Source organism: Armigeres subalbatus, chromosome 2 (assembly GCF_024139115.2).
Source record: "Armigeres subalbatus isolate Guangzhou_Male chromosome 2, GZ_Asu_2, whole genome shotgun sequence".
In the NCBI taxonomy this organism is placed as follows: Eukaryota; Metazoa; Arthropoda; class Insecta; order Diptera; family Culicidae; genus Armigeres; species Armigeres subalbatus.
The window spans coordinates 418,003,362-418,017,658 of record NC_085140.1 but is presented as its reverse complement, the minus strand read 5'-3'; positions in this window follow the sequence as shown (position 1 = coordinate 418,017,658).

Here is a 14,297-nt window from a genome sequence, read left to right as displayed (position 1 = left end):
TTTGTTTTTGGTTTCGTGAGACGAGGGAGAAGGGTTTGAGTGAAATACACGACCGAAGATCATGGCTGTTGCATCAGAACAATCGAAGTTAATCAGGCGTATGGGAATATTTAAGCCCATGTCGAAACGGGGAAAACGGGATGATGATGGTGAGAGGTAAAATGTTTTCTTGGCACTTTGAAAAAGGAAAAAGCAAATTGCAAATAAAAATCATAGAGGCGAGCTTCTCGTGAGGTTCTAATTTGAATATTGCAGTACGAAGTATTGCAATGGAAATAGTATGATTCTCTCTCAGCTAGATAATTTTCAATCTGTACAACTGAGTCTAACTTTGCTTTGTTGCCCTTTCGTTTACTACAAAACTATGTTGAACGGCAAATATTTTTGACTAATGTTGAACAGCCATTAAGATTACACATGCATTCAAGAATAGGCGAAAATTCTGGCCGTTCAAAACTAAACGATTTCCCAGTGTGAACCAGTGTTTTAAAATTCCGCGATAAATGGCTTAAGTGTCCTGTATTGGGTTGGGAGATCTCCCCTTAATTGCTCAGCTATCCCAATTGTTCTCACATAGAGTTTCAGCATACAAAGAAAACTATCAAAAGTGTATAATTTTTACAAACTAGTATTTTTATTCTTAGCTTTTCATTGAATTGAGCATCGTTTATTGGGACGATTCAGTTCAAATTTCTGCACCACAACCAACGATCTTTCTGTGAAATCAACCAAATTGTATCCATCCTGGTTGTTATCAATGTCAAGCCGCACTTCCATCGGTGGAAAAAGCGAACTTCCAGTTCTAGTATTCTGGATCTTGTAGAAATGTTCTTCATCCTTTCGAACAACTTCAACTTTCCAAGTGTCATCAGCCTTTTCCAAAAAGCAAAACTCTTCACCAACTTCACCCAGAAACAGTCCACTGTCCAAATTGCGGATACTGAAGCTATCTCCGCCATCCGCTGTGATGAACTCATGCTTAGCTTGTCTGGTCACCGGAGTACGCCATGCGATCGCCTTCGCCTTCACTTTGCTCAACTGCTCAAACTGCACTCCCGGTACCATGTATTGGCCCGCAAATATGGTGGCATAGTTCCAAATGATAGCGTAAACACCTTCGGGTAGGGCGAGCTTCAACCGCCGCAGCTCCTCAGCGTATTTTGCCCTTGGAAAATCTGTATACCGCTTAATTTTTCTCACGCAGAACGCTAACGGTATTACACCGGTCCTAAGCCGTGCCGAATCCATCAACATTTTTCGGTGCAGAACCAAACATGCCCTTATCTGTTGATCGATGCAAGGCAAGTGTTCTACAAAGGCGCATATGTTTCGCACGACACTACGATCGGTGTACGCCTCATCGAACAGCTGATTGAGCACCTCGTAGGAAACACGCTCGAAAAGTGCCGCCACTGCTATGAGCTCATCGTTTACTGGACGATTAATCAACTCGGCTACTTCCCTGATAACAAATTCTAATGAGTATTTCATATCGGTGATGCGAGACGCGTTCTGTTCGGGAATGTCAACCAGCTCGTTCAGCAGATTGTATACCAAAAGGAGACATCCGGATTTGGCAGGACACTGACTTAATTCATTCAAATATAACAGAAGTTTTTCGATGCCCATAATCAGAACTTCCGATCGATCGGAAAAAGTAGAATCGAAATATGTCTTCAGGAAGGTGACTATTTCCACAACATGACTCAACTCTTCGCCACATAATTTGGTCACTATAATGTCCAGGGTTGGAACTCGCTGTTCACAGGGAAGGCTGTTAAATCCATGGACTGCCTTGCCCGTATCCAGAAGGATATCTGATATTATTACGTCTGCCATATAATGTGCGGAGGAAAGTGGTTCTACACTTGCCGAAAGCAAAATTATGACTGAATGCGATAAGCTGTGACCGAGTTCAATCTTATCGATATCTGGCTATCAGTTTGCTTTTATAGTACATTAGTGCGTACTGAAGAGTTGTACGTTCATTTCAAAAATGAAAAAAGGTTGCGATGTTTCGGATTTCCAAGTTTTATATGGCAATCGAATCAGTATGGCAAATTTTTTTGAGCCCAAGCCTTGTCAGTGCGTTCAAAAGTTATATTCTAAAAACAAATATTTCAACTGAAAAGAAAATTGCACAAATGTAAATTTGAGCGTAGAATATCAGTAATTGAAGTTGTAAAAATACAAGCCGACGAAAGTTTCGTTTCTATTTTTATTGGATTTTTGTAGAAATTGGATTATAGTACACCCGGTTCTTTTTTTACGCGGGTGGGTTTTAGTTTATTACGGCCTTTATCATTGATGAAACTATGAGTTAACCCCATGAAAAAAATCACAAAAAATCAAAGAAAATTCAGGGGGTATTTTAAAAGCTGTGAAAAATCAGATTAACCGGGAAATTAAAGAATACCAACCGTGCAAAAAAAAAAAATTGGGTGTAGTAGGTACCGCATAATGTTTTCACTGGGGCTGTCCATTAGCCTGGGACTTGGGTACATACTCTATTTTCCATACGAACGGATCGCTCTGGAAATGGATGAACTTTTAAGCTCCATCTTTCTGAATCAAACGAACGGATCGTTCTGATTATAAATGGACCGGAGTACGATTTTTAATGACTAATTGGCACATCCTATCCTAGGCCGTCATATGGTGAACCATCACAGTCTGGAGTGATAGCTTACCAGCAGAATCCCGCTTGCCTATTTTCATGATAAGCTGCACATTAACCTCTAGAAGGAATTGAATCCACCGGACAGTCCACTAGTTGACTTCCAGATCTGGTTTTAGCAAGAAATCATTTGATTTTGTTTTGAATTGATTTTGTTATAAATTGATTTTGTTTTGTTTGACATTTTTTCTGTTGATATTTTTATACTAAAATGGATTAAAATAAATGAATTACTTAACACGTGATTGATCATCTAATAATTTCGTAATGCGTTATCATTGTGCACATGCACAACACATATGATATTTTATTAATATAAAAATTGAAAAAATCTACGTAGACTTCAAGATGGGGGGAGTCTACGAAAGGTTTCTAAAGGGGGGTGAAAATGTGAAAATTCGATCTACGTGGTGTATGGACACTGTCCTACATCCAGTAAGCCGAAAAAGCCGCAGTGTCACAGATAGGGTTGGGTGTGTGAACTTTGACATCAAGCAACTCTTTATTATATGATGTTGCTGGTAGTCTGAATACGCTTTAAGGGTCTGAAATTTATCGTAGAAGGGATATTGAGAAAGTCGCTTTCAATTCAAAAATAATACCAACCCAAGAAAGGTACTATCACCGTGAGGTTGAGTTGTCCGGATTTTAAGCAACCGATAAGAATTATTCACGGAGATTGAACAAATGAAATTCACATATTCAAAAATTGAACCATCACTAGTGACTAGATATGAATTTGTTCATTTACGTTTTGTGCTTCATAACATCGAATCGAAGATAATTTTGATAAGAAACGTATGTTATCTGTTTAGCAAAATCTGACATTCTATAAAGATCGTAATTAACAGTAACCATTGTTTTGATTACAACCTGATAAATGCTGTGGATTACTGATAACAAAATAAATCTAACAAATAAATTCCCACCGCTGCAGTCGCTTTGTGTCGATTTGTCTCGCATAATTCGAAACAACTTTAAACGGGACCTCCCTTAACCCAGCGGTAAGTGGCGAGGCTACAAAGCAAGACCGTGTTGGATGTGGTTGGGTTAGATTTTCGGTCCGGTATAGAAAAGAGTATCCTCGGTGTCCCATGGAAGTTGCGGAAATGACTCGAGAAAAAGATCTCTAGGACTGAGCTCCAGGCATTTGTGCGCATACTGCCACAAACAAGGAAACCCCACGGCTCAAAAGTGCACGAACTATCCCAAGTAACCAAAAGTTCCTTTAAAAAAAAGTACGTACAAAAAATCTACTTTTGAAAGAACTTTTGGTTACTTGGGATGGAGCCAAACGGCTCATAAAGGGGCCTAAGCGATTTCATCGCCGTGACAGATTCGCAGTCGCCAAGCAACAGCGACAGTCGCGGCGCGACGTTTTTTGGGGGAACCCCAAAAGCGCGTCTTGTCAGAAAGAGTACATTAGGTACAGCCTGTTCCCCAGAAATAATACCGAAAAGACTATTCAATATCCCAATGGCCCAACTTGTTTTTCATGCACTCGAAATCCTTCGACAATTGATTTAGTATTAACGGATTCAAGTCAGCTGTGTGGCCAGTTGGTAACTCATGCTGACTTTGACTCTGATCACCTTCCTGTGACATTTGAAATCTCACAAGAAGCCACTTGTAATCCAATCAGCTCCACTTTTTATTATCATAGAGCTGATTGGGATTTATATAAAACATATATCGATAGGAATTTTGATATTGATATTCCTTTGGATACCAAAAGTGATATTGATAATGCGCTCGTATCTTTGACAAATTCAATTGTCGAAGCCAGAGACATTGCAATTCCTAAATGTGAAAAATGTGAGGCGAAGACAATACCAAAGAACTCGCGATCCCGCGTTGAAAGTTATTTGGCGAGATTTGCAAAATAAAATTAAAAAACGTTTCGCTATTCTGAGAAATACCAACTTTGAGAATAATGTCTCGAAGTTGGATCCCAGTTCAAAACCATTTTGGAAATTAACGAAAATTCTTAAAAACCTCAAAAGCCGATTCCAGCGCTTAAGGTGGTTATACAACAAAGCCACAAATCGGCCATCTTGGAAACCACGTGCTTTTTCTAGTGATTTTTCAAGAGCACGAATTGAGAGAACAACAACGCCCATGGGGATCACAACATCTGTAGATCGTTTGATTACTCATGCTAAGCAATCGACTTTATTTTCAGCATTGTTCAAAACCAGCGTAATATTTTTTGTACAATGCTGAAATTAAAGTCGATTGCTTAGCATGAGTAATCAAACGATCTAAAGATGTTGTGATCCCCATGGGCGTTGTTGTTCTCTCAATTCGTGCTCTTGAAAAATCACTAGAAAAAGCACGTGGTTTCCAAGATGGCCGATTTGTGGCTTTGTTGTATAACCACCTTAAAGAGGGAAATAAAATTTTATTAACAAATGGCGAAAAGGCTTAAAAACTTGCTCAGCTGTTCGAGAGTGCTCATAATTTTAATCTAGGTCTCAAGAGTCCAAGTGAGGATCAGGTTGCACGGAGCTTCGAAGACATTCTCAACCAAGAGAATGTTTTTGACCCTTCGTTGGGAACTAATTTGGATGAAGTGAGATCTATTACTAGAAAATTTAAAAATATGAAAGCCCCGGGTGCTGATGGTACTTTCTACATACTTATCAAAAAACTTCCTGAGAACTCTTTATCCTTTTTGGTTAATTTATTTAACAAATGTTTTCAATTGGCATACTTCCCAGATAAATGGAAAAACGCCAAAGTTGTTTCAATTTTGAAGCCGGACAAAAATCCAGCTGAGGCTTCTAGTTATCGCCCAATTAGTTTGCTTTCTTCAATAAGCAAACTGTTTGAAAAGAGACTAAAATAAATACCCCAAAAAAATTAGAAAATTCCCATAAAATATAGAAAATTGCCAATAAAGAAATCAGAATATGAGCAATAAATAAATATAAATTTTCCACAACTAAAACAAAATTTCCATAAACAATTAAAAAATTTCCACAAAACAAAAATATATAAATAAAAAAAACACAAAAAATAAAGCAAAAATATCAATTATAAAAAAAGAATTTTCCATAATAAAAATAAAATGTTCCACGAAAAAAATACAAAATTTCCAAAAATAAACCAATATTAGCAATAAAAAATTACAAAATTTTCCACAAAATAAATATATTTTTTCCATAAAAAAATTTAAATTTTCCACAAATGATCAATAAAGAGCAATAAAAAATAAGAAAATTTCCATAAAGAAATATAAAAAAGCAATCAAATTTAGCTCCTTGTACCCTTAGTATAAAATAAGTTAAGTTTAGTTTAGAAAATTCCTACATGGTTCAATTCAACTAGAGGAAAAATTCGAACTGCCAGAGGCAATTGTAATGTATTAATAATAACTAAAAATGTAACATAGCAAATAAGGATGATAGTGTTAAGAAAACACGGAACACCTAATCTAAGAGATGAATGCATGTATTAGATAATTAGCAAATAAAATCAGTTAAAAAAAAACTGAAAAGTAGTCCTGGAGTATTTATGATCGGAGCCCAAGGTGGGTTTAGTGGGAAGGGCCATTTATGACTGAAGGAGTCCCACACTCTGGCACACTTTCGTGCGGTAGCTTGGCATTTCCATTTCCATCAAATACCAAATACATAAGTATGTAGCAGCTATACGATTATCAAAATGGATACAAATACTAGCGAGGTAAAAGTCGGATGGTCGTTGTGTCCGTTATGACTCACCCCTCGAGTAATCAAACAGATCAAGCGATGTTTTCGAAAACACAGTTCGGATTACGAAAAGGCAGTTCGACGGATGATGCCATCAGGTCGTCAAAGTTGTAGAGAGGTCGTCCAATAACAAAATTAAGGATTGATTCTGCGCAATAGTAACGATTAACGTCAAAAGCGCGTTTCACAGTGCCAGCTGGGAAGCCAGAACTGAATCCTTTTTAGGGGCCGTACACATATTACGTAAGCACTTATGTGGGGAGGGGGAGTCTGTCAATATCTTACGAGCCACATGTGTGTGTGTGTGTGTGTGAGTCATCCTCTACACGGAACCGCGAAACAACTCACTTTACGGTTCCTTTCACTCAAATCCGCCTTTGCATGGAAGAAGCCAAAAATAAGTAAAATGCGAAAAAATCCGGTGAGTACTTTGCCTTTACTCCTGTGTTGAATTTTCACCCACTATGAAGTTTCACCAACTCAAATTTATGTTATTTTCACTCACTCGAGACTATGGTGAAAACAACTCAAATTTGGCTTCTTCCACGGAACAGCATACGTTGAGTCGATGCAGCTCTCTTTGTTTATAATATCATTCATGAGAGGGAGTGGGAAAACTACCTAACATTGAGTTAAAAATTTGAACTTCGTACTCAAAGTTGAGTTCTTAAAACTTTTTTTTTAGGTTCTTTATTTTTTCTGTGTACCCCTCACCCAGCTGGGGGTGTTGGTCAAGTAGTACTACGAATAATTTGATTAGATCTCATGCTCCGTTACGGTGCCTTTTTTGTTACAAAGGCTAGTACTACAAAAAGGATTCACTTCTGAAGCAAGAAAGGTTTCTTCAGAAAGTGTAGGGAATAGGATGTACTAGTTGTTCATAACAGGAACAGCAAAACTTCACAAGGACGCCCTTATTCGTAATAGCTACTCAGGGAATAGAAGGCCGAGAAGAGCCACCGTTGCCAAGTAAATCGTGAACCGGATACCTGGGACTCCCTGTACGTATTTATTGTTAAATTTGATGAATTCATATATTTTAAAAGCAATGAAAGGAAGCAAAATAAAGAACTGGAACGTGCTCACCCGATTAGTTCGTCCACTATCAAAAAATCTCCAGTAGTGCACCATATCCAGGAAGACGACATAATTTGCATGAATTTTGCACGTCTCGCCATGCTTTGCTTCTATCTGAACTGTAGCCGCAATGCCCGATTGTGGTTGATTTGGCGTCTGCAAAGATCCTCATGGGGTTCATAGTTGTGAAAATTTCAAGGCTGCTGTTGTCGCCGTCAAGTCATTTGATACCGCTTTCACACTGCGTTCACCTGGTCTTTGTTACCGATGAAAGGCATCAATTTGCCGGCATCGGATTGCATCTCTATCAGCGGATTGCCAACTGGTTCAACTTCACACACGCTTGGTATGACTACGACCGTTAACCTAAGACTTTTGATTTCACTCCGGGAGTTTAGAAAAAGGGATCAGCCGATTTTCATCCAAATATAGATAGGGAAGTCATATTTTTTCAAACCACCAAAAAAGATGTCAACTGCGTGGCACGGCTTGCTATCATTTTAGGACCCAATTTATCATGTTCCGGGTTTTTCGGGGGTGTATTAAAAATTATGTTTTCTTCTGCTCGTCATTTTATGTGAAGCTTACTTTGATTATTCTGTCAATATCTTACGAGCCACATTAATAAAAAAATCGTTTGTGTGGAAAAAATCTTACATGGGAGGAGGGGGGTCGAAAAAGCAAGAAAAATTGCTTACGTAATAAGTGTACGGCCACGAAACAGAATAGGGAGGGACAGAAATCATTCAAGGTTACGGCGGGTGTCACACAAAGATCCATAGTCGACCCAATGGCGTCCGAAGGCGTCGAACTCGCAGCTGATGTCAGCCGCTCAGTCACTGGAAGAGACTGATGGCGGCGACGATCGTCGTAGCTAAAATCTGCATGAATGGAGTGAAGCTGGCTCACCACAAAACAGAAATGGTGCTGATCTAAGTTGAACTTTTATCTCAAAACGGCATGTGGCAACGTAGAGAAGACTCCAGAGCACATTGTATTCGACTGATCGAGGTTTGCAGAAGTACGTAGGGAAATGACTGCCCTTAAGGGCGGATAACATCGCAGAGCGATTCATTTATGAACAAGACACGGAAGCAGAGTCGTGCATATAAGGTAGTCTCACACCTCGGGAATTTGGTCCGCGGATTTTTTTCCCCACGTATTTTTTCATATACGATGTTTTCGGTTTTTGGGCACGTAAAATCCTGGCCCCATTTAAAATGCACGGGGTTCAAAATCCGGTGGAAAATTTTCACGAAGTGTGAGGCTACCTTAAGATCGCAAGGTCGGAAATGCAAGGAAGAAGAATAAAAATAAGGAAGCGCTTCAAATGTGTAGAGCATTGTCAGTGCGGGCGTCATCCACTACCGGAACTGTGGGACCCCGCGCTGCAACCTGTAATCAGTACGGAAGTTACTTTCTCTGGAACTGGTGGACTACTATATTTGTGAAGGTTGTCCTATTTTCCTCTGTAATGTTTACACGATTTTTTTTACTAAATACAGGTGTTAGACCGGGTTAGACAAAAAGGTTGAGATAGGCAAAACATTTTTCGAAGTTCAAATCAGCATAATGCGTGGAATCATCCGATTTTGATACTTTACATGTTTGAAAAGATATTAATATTTTTTCTCCATGCAATTAACTTTGTTATGCGTAACAATATTTCAAAAGACCCCCACCGCCTATATTTTACGTAACAAATAGTAACAAAAATCAAACACCTCCCCCCCTCCCGCTTTTGCATTGCGTAATATTGGAACAGACCCGAACTGTGTTCAAAAATGCAAAAAAAAATCAACTAACGATTTATAGGAATAAAAAGAAAAAGCAAGACGATAGTGAGAACATTGGTTTGAAAGGCATTAATAAATCGCATGCAAAATCTTACCAAAAACTAATTATTAGTTTCTACCTACGTATAGGCCAAGGGCTGAAAGCCTCTCAAATAAAGGCAATTCATTCAAACTCACTCCCCAAAAGTCGAAAACCGGAATGGGGAACTATTGGAGTTGGTTTTTCTCGCAATCAGTACGTCAAACCGAGCTGCGCTAGTCGAATTAGAGAATAATAATTAGACTAGCGCACTACTAGCGAAGTTGGGTTTAGCGTACAGATTGCGAGAAAAATAATTCAATTTATAATATTAATTATTCAACTTCGATAGTCCCCCTTCCGGTTTCAACTTGATCAACTACTTCATCAAAAGGATCTTACCGCCATGCAACGAACGTGCACCCTGTGTGTATTGCATGCTGCCTACCCGTAGGCGGACCCGCTAGCGGAGTAATAGCCGGTGCTGTCGGCCGCACGTATGAGTTTTTTCGGATAAAATCAAATTCGGAAAACGCCATTTGCTGGCTGGCTAGGATTTTGACTTTTTCAATAGTTTATCTTGAAGTATATTTTAAATTTCTTATGTCATACTTTGTGTGTACAAAAAATAATAATTTAATTAAAAACCTATTGTTCAGTATTTTTTACTTTTTTATTTTTCTTCCTTTTATTGTTTGATAAGAATAATACTTTTTGAAGGTTGTGTTCTTTTTTATTCTTTTAACAGTCGCTCTTCCAATACAGATTTCGTTTGTACAGGTTTTTTAGTTGGTTGTTTAATTTCATTCGTAGGATAGTAGCCGTTTACTGAGCTTTTGTTTTAGTAGAATTGTGTTGAGTTCGTTTCGTTCATGTCTAGTTTAAGTTTTCTTCTGTTCGGTGAATGAATTCAAAGATTTAAATCTGGTAGGTATCTATTCTCACTGTTTTTTTATTATTATTATTTTTTGACTGAGTTCGAAAATTTTCAAATGTGTATTCTGGATTTAAATTCAGTATAATATTCACAAAGTACACACATTTTAGTAAATGACAACTGTGTTATTGTGATTACTTTATCTTCTGGGATCTGGCTTCAAATAGTGATATTTGCAAGCGCAATCAGAAATTGCCCGCCTTGAATCCTCTAATCATTATTATTCACACAATTTGTGATATTTCCCTATTTAAGAGCTCCGGAACGCATCAAATGACTCAATGTAGATAATTCTGATTCTTTATTTACGATTTTTTACTTTTCTTATGATTCCAACCACGAAAAAAATCTTTTAAACTTGCAACTAGTTTGAACTTTTTACACATACAATTTCTATGTTCAAGTACACATTTTCTTTATCAACGGCTCTCATTCATGCAGTTTTCTCACTATTTATGTGTGTTATTGATGGCTGTTGTTGATATTGTTGTATCTAGGCTCGCTGACTCATTCAGTCTTCCATACTACACGGTGTCTAACTTACGATTATTATCAAAACTACACAAAGGTACCTACTTCAGAATTTCTTCGGCAGAACAGTCATATATGCAGATGTCAGATGATGGTATAAAAATAATACAGCAAAGATAAGACCAATATGCAATTATAAAGGAATGTTTGAGTATGAAAAGAGTTAGGAAATCCATCAGATTGTCAAATTTAATCGACTGCTATAATAGTTGGCCATTGCTTTTCAATTCAAAGATTTAATAAGTATAATCGTACTGTTGTTTATCTAATCTGCTATTAGAGCGAAAGTAAGTAAATCCCTAGTTCTACTAATAAACTGGGATTATTTTACAAATAGTTTGAATTGGAAATCCTCGATTCGGAATATTTGCCACACAATCGATCGTGCGAGCATTCGGTAATTCACACATCACTTGAGTGTACCCTCGAATCAGCTCATTTAGCCCATGTGTAATGAGAATATGGGGATCGAAAAAATTGAAATGACAAAATTATTTTTACCTTCCTCAAGCCAGGAACATGATTAGTGTTATTTTTTTGCAGCGGACATCAGACTTACGAAATAAATTTGTGACATCTTTTCACATATAGGGCTTTACAATAAAAATTCAATATTATAATAATCCGAACTTGTCCTAACAAATCCTGAGGTACCTTCATACGAATTGAACAAAAATCACAATTCTACACCGCGCTTTTCCTCCGTGCATACTTTTACGCATTCTAGTTTTGCTGTTGCTATAAGAAATGAACGACATCTGTACTGTTTATTCTTCAACTGAACCGAAGATAGTAGTCGAAAAAAGGAGCAAACACCTTTCGTTTCTCCTTTCGTTTGCTTCTGCTATAAATCACATAAGAACAATTTAAAACAATTGTCTTTTCTCTCGTTGTTGTTCTGCAAGGCCGTCGCAGGATGCTGCTTATTACATGTTTTGTATATTTTGCTTACGTTTTATACAGGAGTTAATCTAAACCTTTTTTTTAATGCTTACAATTTTGCCGCAACTAACGTTCCTGACAAATCACTAGTACTGCACAACAATGATTGGATAGAGAACCAACAAACATACGTCCTTATGCCCTATTATACAATAGAAAGATACCCGAAGACTCAGCAGCACCCCGCTCCGAACCTCGCTAGTTCAAAAGAGAGCTATAAGCGTTTTTCATTTTCTTCGTCTTATTAAACCTTCTACCACTGATAACCGTTCTGAGCGTCCGGAATCAAATCGGGAAAAAGTGGGCTTTTTTACACCGTTAATAAATTACACATTCGCATTCTCACAATGTTTCGTGCAAAAGATTTTAGCCTTAGCCTCTAATTTATACAAGCAACTAGTTTATTAAGTGTAGGACTACCAGATTAGCTTATTTAGCTTAGCTTTTCTCCTAAATCAAAAGCAAGAAAACGAGCACCGTCTTCTAGATTTTGCCCCTTGTTTTATTTTATTTTTTCCTTCAAGTTATTCTCTACGTAAAGGATTTCCTATTGTTTTATTTGCTGCTAGCCACTTGTGGAGAACAGCGGAGATACAACAATTGTATGGTATGTGTGTTTTGAGACATTTTAAAGCTATCTATTTACACGGTAAACCTGTCGATTTGTCTACTACAGTCACTACTACGCAACGCCTAATCTCAGTCGTCTCAATTCTATTTAAAAAAAATCTTTTATTTTATGGGTAATGTGGTATGTGTAACAATTAGCTGGTGGTGACAACGACAAATAACCGGAATAGCGATTGGTATTGAGAAGAACCGAACTGTGAGGAATATTAGTAGGATTTGCAATCACAACTCTTTGGAAGCTTATCCGAGCGAGTAGAGAACATCCAGAAAATTTTGCACTACTTCTTGGAGCAACAACAAGATAGTTCAGAAAAGGACAAAAGCAGTAGCTTCTTAAAACGATGTGGTGTTTGGATCGCGTTGAGCAAATGGACTCATATGCAGTCACTTTGTTCTAAGCGACACTGTTGAGATTAAAATGATTTGAGATAAATCGAAAGAAATCAGAATTTGTAATGTTTGTGTCAAAGTCAAATGATATCAAAATAAATGAAGACATGAAGACACGTTGAATGAACTACCACGAATGTGAGAGAGGGAAACATACTATTCGACTGAAATCTGCTAAGTTGAATAATATTTTGACAAATATTTATTTCATACACAATAGGGCTGTATATAACACATAGTTGTGAATTAATGGTAGATCATTTACTCACTTATCCTAAAAAATCGACTTATATAAATTCAACATTGAATGAAAAGTTTTTCTATACCCATTTCCCAAAGTCCAAATCTGGTGTCGATTGTTTAGCACAAGTTAACAAGCGATCTACCCATGTTTAAACCACATGCGCGTTATGATTCTCTTAATTCGTGCTCTTGAAAAATTACTAGGTAGAAAAAGCACGTGGTTTCCCAGAAAACGAATGTGGGAGAACAGCGGATGGATCCAAAATTCACAGCGAGATTGTATAATCAAGTTAACTGAAGCTCATACGTATTTGTTATATTAAAAAAAAACTACGAAACGTGATCTTATTTGATTAACACAACACGATCAGTTCAGCTATGCTCAACTCGAATCGACGGGAGATTATGATATACCTGCATATAAACGCAGATCAGTCCAATATGAATAGGAAACCCAACAGACATGGGACTAATCTTCTTATCTTCTATATATATAAAAAAAAGTTTCCATATCCTTTGCGGCAATATAACTCTCGAACGAATCGACCGATTTGCAAGATTTCGTCAAAAATCGGTTCGTCTTGGGATTAGCTGTGATTGTGTTAATGAAAACTCAGAAAATGTGGATGGGAAAGTTGAACAAATTTAAAAATACTACGTTTACATGAATTCTGCAGAAAATCATCAATATTAAACTGAAATCGATCTAGAGTGCAACGCTGCGCAGGCCAAAAAACCCGGGCAAGATCAGGTATGTTCGTCTAGTATCTGATAAAAGTGATAACTAAAACAAACTAACCAACTTGTCTTAAAACTATTGCACATTCCATAAGTAGAATCATAAGTGTTTATCGATTCCTTTCGACTATTATTACGAAAATCTCTCAATTAAATCAAATAGAAGTGTGTGACAATTCTTATATCAACGTAGTTTTTTTCGTAAGCTTTGTGATCATCGAATAGAAGGGATAATTAGACTTGTCCTTAACAGACTACTCATTTTTAGAGTGACATGAGGTTATTCAAATGAAAAGAGCATCGTTTGAAAAAGTTCAATCAGATTCCACTACATTGCAGTCTACTCATAGAATAAACCTAAAACAATGAAGACATACCCTTGCATGTATTAATACAAATATTTTATGGTAGAAACATTCATATTTCACATTATTCAGAATGGTTATATTGAGCTTAGAACTGAAGGATCCTTTTTATAACATCCGGGAAAAGTTTCTGGTATTGAAAAAGGAGTCAAATTTGAATTAATTTCATAATGACAATGTATCAACGAGGGATTTCCTCAAAATCATATAGAAGACAACACACAAGCTGCATCTGTGCA